This window comes from Malus domestica, chromosome 17 (assembly GCF_042453785.1).
Source record: "Malus domestica chromosome 17, GDT2T_hap1".
Lineage (NCBI taxonomy): Eukaryota > Viridiplantae > Streptophyta > Magnoliopsida > Rosales > Rosaceae > Malus > Malus domestica.
Genome location: NC_091677.1, coordinates 14,248,828 through 14,258,225, shown reverse-complemented (window position 1 = coordinate 14,258,225; position 9,398 = coordinate 14,248,828). Strand labels below are relative to the sequence as shown.

The 9,398-nt window shown below is 43.0% G+C and overlaps 1 long non-coding RNA gene across 1 annotated transcript; it reads left to right on the top strand.

Annotated features, from left to right (window-relative positions):
* Positions 1–3,634: 3,634 nt before the first annotated feature.
* Positions 3,635–5,463, top strand: LOC103414967 (uncharacterized). Its single transcript, XR_526132.4, has 3 exons — positions 3,635–3,881; positions 3,999–4,214; positions 4,477–5,463. It is a non-coding gene; the product is annotated as an uncharacterized lncRNA (long non-coding RNA).
* The last annotated feature ends 3,935 nt before the right edge of the window (positions 5,464–9,398 follow it).

Genomic DNA, 9,398 nt, shown 5'->3' with positions numbered 1-9,398 from the left:
TTGTCGAGCCTCGTCCCAAAATGCATGCTTCTCTGCCAGGGCAAAGGAATCTGCTAGAGTTAGGTCTTCTTTCATGATCATTTCTCCGAACAGTGGGTGGTCTGCTGGGAGTCATTTTTGGAAGGTTGCACTTGCTATTAAGTCATCACATCCGACGATATTTACCTTCTCTAGTTTGTACCTCTTCACGTAGTCGCGGTGAGACTCCTTTGGGTTTTTCTTCACTTTGAACAAGTGATCGGACTTTTTCTTGATCGAGCGGTAAAATGAGTATTCTTTGGTGAAAACCAAGGAAAGATCATCAAAAATTTTGATGGATCGTGGTGGCAAGCTGTGAAACCAATCTTGCACCTCGCCTTGTAGAGTGGTGGTGAATATTTTACACATAAAGGCATCGTTGTTCAGGTAAAGGACCATCACTCATCAGTAGTGCTTCAAGTGCCTCTCTAGATCTCTATCTCCTTTGAAATATTTGAAATGCGGCATGCTAAACTTGGGTGAAGGCTCTGCCTGTTCGATCTCGTCTGTGAAGGGTGATCTACTTATATTGGTCATGTCCCCCTATAATGCCTCATCGGCCGCTTCATTACGTTGAAAATCACGCAATCATTCATTGAATAGTTTCTCTACCTCTTCTTGGATTTGTCTTTGCTGAGGTAGCAGAGCTCTTAGCTGCCCCCGGTCTTGACCTACTGGTCTAGGTTGCTCTTCTATGCTCTTGGTTTGTTCAAGCCGAAGCGGCAGTGCATGTGGCTCATCCCTAGCAAGCAAGGGAATTCTTTGCAGGTTGCCGATTGAATTTGATTCAGATTGAGTAACTACTTCTTTCCGTCCATTGTGCTGCCTGCTCCAATGTGATGTGAAGAATGCTCCTTGCGGACCTAAGCACAAATGAATGTTTTGCCTAGAAGGCTGCTCATGTTGATTATCGGAACGTGGCCCCAACTGTGAATGTAGACTTGCTCATGGGCCTAATTGAGAGTGCACGCTCATCCGAGCACTAAGAAGGTAGTATACGCCATCTCGGGGACCCAATCGGGAATGTACACTACCCTTATCAGGGCGCTGCTGGAGAGGTTCCTCGTCTGCCCTTATCCTACTTCAGGACACCTTGTCTGGGGCATGTTAGATCTCGGTGCGTTGCAAAAGTTGATTCACGAAGGTCGTCTGTTGTGCCAAAACACTTGTCAACTTCATGACTTGTTAGGACAAGTGTTGTTCACCATTCGGATTGGAAGAGCTTGGAAGGAATATGCCTCATTGAGCAGTGGAAAGGTGGTAGACTCCAAGTGCGAGATTTGAGTTGGGAAATGTCAAATTCGTTGACAAATGTGGTGAAAATGCCCCCAGCTCGATGATTGGTTCGGACGGTTGAGATAGTCTCTGACCGACTTGGGCTGCTTGGGAAACCACGGGAGCGGGCTGGGCTGCAGGAGCAGGCTGGGCCACGAGAGTGGACTGCTCAGTTCATGATGCACACGAATGCGAGGCTTGGGCTCGGCTTGGCAACGCATTGAGCTCACATTTGGAGTGACATGGTCATAGCCTTGGTGCCTTGAGCCTTGGATGGCACGGCTTAGGATTGCTTTGGTGGCACGGCTTGGGCCGTGGTAGTGGTGCCATGGACCTCGCCGCGGGTGGCTACCAAGGTAGCCACCGCAGTGGTTCCCGTGGTGGAAACTCATGATGGTGGTGTCGTTCCACCTATTGTCACATTTTGCCTCGTGGATCACCGCGGTCCCATCTCTTGAATATTGGAATTTTCACTTGTTGAATTTTCTAAGTTTCTAGCCATTGCACTTCCCTTTTACGTTTTATCAAAGAATTTTTGCAAATAAAAAATTCTAGTAATAAGAACGTACGAAAAACTACAAGTGGACTAGAAAATAAAGAAAAAACCTTTTTATGCAAGAGTCTTCTACGAGTGTGACTCTTCTCTCAATGAAAACACCAATTTGTGGATGCAAATTTCTTCATCCTTGATCTTGGACAAAATTGCACCTACAAAACAATTAACACCTTGAGGTCAAGGCCAAGAGCCTCACGCGCCCACGATGAATTGGGGGGGGGGGCTTTGGCCAAAGAACCTCCGATGCCAAAAATAGAATTTAGAGAGAAAAATGTTTAGAGAGTTTTTTGAATTTTGCAAGAGTGTGAACCTAGGTTTTTAAAGAAAAATGGGTAGTATTTATAGGGCATGGCCAGTCCCCTTTGGAGAAAAGGTGGCCGGCCTTTGGGATGCTTTTTGTGTGCATTTTGTGGTTTAATGTGTGAGTTATTTGGCAATTAATGGATTAATTAGGTAATTAATCCATTAATTAGCCAATTAACACATTTTTGGAATGAATATTTTGGAGGTTATGTAATTATAGCTAATTGATTAGCTAAAAGAGAGAAAAAGAGGTAAAAAAATATATGGAATGAAATAGGTTTTGGGAGTTACCTTGTAAGAGGGATTTGATGAGATGGTTTTTGAATTGTTGCCTTTTTTTGGGCACTTTTGACTTGGTCGAGGGATGACTGCCCACTGCTCACGCGTAGGAATCCCGTTGTACCTCAAGGGTACTTTTGTCCTCTTTTGTCTAGAAATCAATGTGTCGCCTTGTGATTATTTTTGGCTCCACAATAATGTGGTTCAAATTTGCCTTTGGCGAGAATCGAACCTAAGATCTCTCACTTACCAGTGAAAAGTAAACCACTAGATAGTAGTATTAGAACTTTCAAGTTCTTAACATTATTTATATTTTGGAACTTCAATCAAAACATATGCGCTCAAAATTTATTCTTGACATCAACATTATCGGAACCTTTAGGTTTATAATTTTGGAATTTATGTCATACTTGTACATAGAATAAGGACTTTATGATCCCCATTTGTATGAATCAAGATACTTTTGGCCCTCATTTATTAATATTTGGACTGAGCCGCTTGTTGCCGTCATTTCAATTAAATTGAATAACTATTGTTCTCTCAATTGATTTAGAAACTTCATGTTTCAATTTTGATCAAGAAGCTTCGAGTCCAATCTTTGTATATGATGGAATTTCAAGTCCAATCCTTTTATAGGATGAGGATCAAGAACTTCAAGTTCTAATTTAATCAAGGAGCTTCGGGTCTTGGTATATACTCATCACAACAAAATGTAGTACAATAGGTATATTATAGTAAAGGGCGGTTATTCCATCCACCGTAGATAAATTGCTTTTAATAAGTAATGATTGTGACAAGGGCTTTAGTACAACACCATTCACATAATATCAAAACTTAAAGATAATGACTATTATTGTGAGAAAGGCGACAGTGCTGCACCATTCATGTTATAATCTAAACTGCATATTAATAGATCATCTCTGTCAAACAAAAGATAATGAAAAGACTATTTAGGGGTGTAATCAAATTAGAATTTGATAAGATTTTAATAGACTTTGAAATCTACGTGTAGTCAATTAAAATTTTAGAAGATGATTTTAAAAGATTATGAAATCATGGTGTAGTTAAATTAGAATTGAAGAGGATTTTAAAAATCCATCCAAATCTAGAGGTAGTCAATTATGATTTAAAAAAAAACTCTACACAAGTATAGGTGTAGTCAAAATCTCAAAGATTTAGTAGGATTTTATTAGGCGAAGGATTACGATGGATTTGAAAGAGGTGGTATAAATACCAAATGCCATCCAAAATCCAATCATAACACCTCTGATTTCTTTTCATGCCAGACGAAGATGAACAGGCCATTCCATCTGTCTGTGAAGCTACTACCTTTTTCACCGATGCTCATATCGAGCAGAAGAAAGTGTCCGACGTCATTTGGCTTTTGATCTCTCTGCTCAGTACGACTCCATTCCCACTCTAGTCGAGTTCATTCTCTGAAATGTCTCAAGTATGATTTTTCACCCAAACCTTTAAAATTTTCTTTTCAATTCTTCCAAACTTTGAATAATTTTTTTTCCTGCGTTGTATGTTTAGAAAATGAACTTGTGGTTGTTGATTGAAACAGGAATCACAATTTATCTTTGTTTTGTGACTCTCTGCATTTCCAGTTCTGCTTTCCACTGTTGTGGGTACTACGCATATTTAGCCTCGAAGTTGTTTGATTAAATGCCTCAAAGAAGTATATGGGAATCATATTGGGGGACTACTACAACCTGCAAAGGTTCTAATAAGAGCACCTTCGAGTTAGGTTAGGTGACGCACTCAACTGCTTCAGTGATTGGTAATACTTTATCCTTGTGTGTGCTGCCCATGTAATTCGTTTTGGTTTGTATATTGCATTATGTTGAATAAATAAGCAATACATAGGCAACTGGTTTCACTTAAGGACAAGAAAAGCATTTATCAGTTGAGAAGATGATGATGAATTGCTGGACAACAATTCAATTGATGTTAATTTATGATTTCCTTGTAGCTTTTATATAGCAGGAGTTTGACTATGACTGCAAACTATATTTATAATTGAATGGCCTTTGCTGTAACAGTCAGCAGACTCACTGATGAAGTGAAGAATTGGAAACTGAGACGCACAGAATAAGTAGACCAACTCAGGATCTCCTCATCTAGTTTCATCTCCTGTACTGCGTGAAAGTGCTCTGTTGGGTCACAGACTCACAGGGACTTGTTTAGTCCAACTGAATATGTCAGTGCAAGGAGTCCAGCTGTTTCTGGCGGTAGGACCTGAAAAGGTTCATAATGCAGTAGGAAGTCTGGAAGTGTTCCGTTGATATGCACCAGCACCTCTACTTGCTCCACTTTCCATCATCATTATTATTATTATTTTATTTATTTATTTTATATTGATTTGAAAAAAAGGAAAATGATTATGTCATGTCTCATCTTTTCCCCTTTATTTTATATATGATCCTTTTTTTTTTCCTTGTTCTCTCACACGTTAATCGCCATTTCATTCTCGACTTCATCACTGCTAGCCTCGATCTCTCCATCCACATCGAAGTAACGGTTGTCGAGGAACTTGATGGTAGATTTGACGATGGGGACCGAGTCCGCAGCCGAGTTCACAAAATTGTAAAGTGGCGTGGCTGCAGCTGAGAGGGTTGCCGAAGTGGATGTCGCGGTCGCACGTGATGCAGAGGGTGGCGTCGTTGGCCTTGCACGTGACATGAGCTGGAGCATGCTCGCAGACCTCGCATAGCCAAACGTGGGCGTGGCTGGATTTCAACATGGAGCTTGGGCTTTGGTCCATACTTGACTGGGCAGCTTGGCCTCTATTGATTAGAGAGATCAAAGATGGTTTCTTTGAGAAATCAGTAGAAAGAGTGAAGGAATTGGACTGGGACCTTGGTGATGGTTCTTCAGGATGTATACTATGGCAGATTTGGATCGAACAAGGGCTAGGCATAGAATTGTTAACCAAATCAAGCGGGGATAACTTTGGTTAGAACTTTGTACTGATACATGTTGTGCTATACAACATAAAATAAATAAGACATAATATTTACTAAGTTCAACATGTGTGGCTATGCATTGGGGACAGCAGTAGTAGTCTCTCTCATTATCAAACTGAATTCCTCATTGAAAAACGAGTGAAACGAACGAGAACTTAGCTGTAAGGTAGGAATTGCGTAACAACTGGATAGTCCTCAGCTGGCGAGGTGGTGCTCATTGAGCTGCTTGAGTCTTTGGGCTTTGATGTTGCGGGAGGTCTCACATGGTACTTCCTTAGATTGTAGGCGTTCCACTGCTTTTCGATCTCTTTGTCGTTCATAGTGGCGGGGCTGTAACTACCATTGTTGTCTACTTTGTTGATCTCGTACGGACCTTCCCAAATAAGATCCATCTTTTTAGAGCTTCTCTATAGACAGTGATGAACGCTTTTCTTAGGACTAGATTTCTAGGTTGGAACTGCCAAATCTTAGTACTTTTGTTGTAGCTGGAAATGAGCTATTGTTGGTAAGCTGCAATGCGGGCGATGGTCTGCTTGCACTTCTCCTCTGCCAGATATAAGCTTGTGGCCATCTCATTACTGTTCTGCTCAATGTTTGGCAGTAGAGTGTTGATACTTGGCACAATGACATTGGGAGGAATGATTGCTTCTGAACCAAATGCCAAAGAGAAAATAGTCTCACCGATTGCTCATCTTTTGGTGGTGCAATATGCCCATAGACACCCAAGGAGTTTGTCTAGCCATTTTCCCTTCTTGTCGGTGAAGGATTTCTTGAGGCAGTCGAGGATCGTCTTATTGGATGCTTCGGCCTACCCATTACCTTGAGGATATCTCGGCATGGACATGTGCTTGATGCCATATTTTTGGAAGAACTTCGCCAAATCTCTGCCCACAAACTGTGGGCCGTTGTCAATGAAGATATATTGAAGGATACCAAATCGGCAAATAATGTTCCTCCATATGAAACTCTCTATGTCTGTATGAGTCGTGGTTGTCATGGGCTCTAGTTGTACCTATTTGGTGAAGTAATCGATTGCCACAATCATCATGCCTCTGCCCTAAGTAGCGGGCGACATTGGCCTTACCAAGTCAATTGCCCACTGCATGAACGGCCAAGGACTCGTCTGCGAGTGTAGCTCGCTGGCAGGCAGTGCTGGTATCAGCTCATAGCGTTGCAGCAGTCACACTTTTTCATTAACTTCTTAGCATCTTGATGCATGGTAAACCAGTAGTAGCCCTCTGCGCTAAGGATCGGCCTCCGGAGTGATTTCCACAAATGTTTTCGTGGATTAAGCTTAGAACCTTTAGGTCATCAGGAGGCGCTAGGCAGCAGAGATGTGGTCTAGTGTAGGATCTTTGGGCGAAAATGCCGTTCCACATGTAGTAGCGCGCTGCCTTTATTTGGAGCTTTCTAGACTTCAACCTTTCCATGGGAAATGTGCCATTGCCCAGGTAGTCTATAATAGAATTTTGACAGTTTGGAGTTGTACTAACCTATGACACTTCAGCTGCTGGCTCCGCCTCTTTGCTTGTCTTATCTTCTACCGGGATAGAGCATTTGAGTTCGAGGGCGGAGCCTAGGCCAACTAGTGCGTCTATGTGGGCATCGTCTGCCCGCAAAACTTGAGTGAGGGTGTAAGTCTAAAATGCTTGCGTATTTTCTCTAAGTATTGAACCATCCTTGGGTGTTTTGCCGTGTACTCCCCAGTAGTCTGGCTAGTGATTAACTGTGAATCAAAATGAAATGCAAGCTTTTTCACTGCTAAGTCTTTTGCCATTCGGAGGCCTACTAGTAGGGCTTCGTACTATGCATCATTGTTGGATGCTTTGAAACGTATAGTGATTGCCTACTCGAGCATCAAACCGTTGCGTCACCTAGGCAAGGCGTGAAGGCACGGTAGGGAGCCGTGGAGCTGGGGCCATGTTACACATAACAGGAAATGCTCCTTTAGAGCTGAATTATGGAGCAAGGGTCAGCTGAGGCCATGTGACGCACAGCAGGAGGTGGTGCTCAACTGCTGGTACATGTTGCTCTTATGTAGAATCTTCTGGGGTGAAGAGGACAAAACTTGCTTCCGAGTATTCTTCTAATGTTTGTTTGCCTTTGGCGTGCCTTTTTGGGCTAAGTTATTGCGTTCTTAAAAAAACTTTACACCGCCAGTGTCTACGCCTTTATCGTCGCGAGTTTGGATTGGGAGGAATAGTGCGTCATGAAGATGACTACGTGCGTTTGAAGGTATAACTTGAGCTTCCGGGTTGCAACAACTGTCACCAAAGTTAGCTTTTGAATTTCTGGTACCTTGTTTCCGCATTTAAAAGAGCTTTTGAACTGTGGAATACAGGTAGTTGGGCCCCTAACTCTTCTCATATGAGGGTAGAGCTTATTGCTTCTTCAGATGCGGCTACTCATCCAATCAGACCTTGAATCTCTTTCAAAGTAATGGGGGACTTCATATTCAAGATCGCTCGGATTTGCCTTGAATGTGCACTGACGAGTCTTGTCCTAAAGTGCATGCTTCTCTACTAGATAGAAAGAGTCAGCCAGAGTTAGATCTTCTTTCATGATCAATTCTCCGAATAACGGGTGGTTTGTTGAGAGTCCTTTTTGGTAGGATGCACTAGCTATTAAGTCGTTACATCCGACTATCTTTGCCTTCTCTGCTTTGAACTTCTTCATATAGTCGCGAAGCAATTCCTTTGGGTTTTTCTTGACGTTGAACAAGTGGTCGGACTTCTTCTTGATTGAGCGATAGGATGAATATTCTTTGGTGAAAACCAAAGAAAGTTAGTTGAAACTCCGGGTGGATTGCAGCAACAAGGTGTGGAACCAATCTTGCACCTCACCTTGTAAAATGGTGGCGAATATCTCACACATGATAACGTCGTTATTTCGATAGAGGATCATTGTGCTTTGGTAGTGCTTTAAGTGTCTCTTCGGGTCTCTATCCCCTTTGAAGGATGTGAAATGTGGCATGCTGAACTTGCATGGAGGCTCTGCTTGCTCGATCTCATTCGTGAAGGGTAACCTACTTATGTTTGTCATGTCCCGTCATAGTGCTTTATCAATGACCTTATTGCGTTGGAAATCGTGCAATCGCTTGTTTAAGAGCATTTCTACCTCTTTCTGAATTTTCCTTTGTTGGGGTAACAGAGATCTCTGCTACTCTCAGTCGTGACCTACTGGTCTAGGATGTTCTTCTATGTGATTGGTTTGTCTATGCCGCGGTGGCAGTGCATGTGGTTAGTTCTTGGCAGGCGAATGAATTCATCGCAGACTGCCTATTGAACTTGAGCCGAATTGAGTGACTGCTTCTCTCCATCCGTTATGCTGCCTATACCACTGTGATATGGAGGATGTTCCTTGCGGGCCTGGCATGAATGAACGTTTCACCTAGAAGGCTACTCATGTTGGTTATCGGAGTGTGGTCCCAACCATGAGTGTATGTTCGTTCATGGGCCTATTCGAGAGCGCACACTCCTCCACGTGCTAAGATGGGAGTATATATTATCTTGGGGGCCCAATTAGGAGTGTATACTGCCCGAACACTCGATTCATCGCTGGTCTAGTAGCTGCTTACCCGGACGCTGCTGGAGAGGTTCCTCATCTGCCATTGTCCTACTTCGGGACATCTCGTATGGGGCACGTTGGATCTCGGTGCGCTACAAGAGCTGGTTCACTAAGATCGTCTATTGTGCAAGGGCGCTTGTCAACTCTATGACTTGTTGAGACAAGTGTTGTTCGCCATTCAGATTGGAAGAGCTTGGAAAGGATGCATCTCCTTGAGCAGTGGAAGTGTGGTATACTCCGAGCGCGAGATTTGAATTGGGGAATGTCAAATCTGTAGAGAAATGTGGTGAAAATGCTCCTGGCTCAATCATAGGCCCAAAACTTTCAAGCCAAGACGGTTGAACTAGTCTTGGACCGATTTGGGCTGCTTGGAAAGCCAATGGAGTAGGCTGGGCCACTGGAGTGGACTACTCGGCATGTGGCGCACGTGG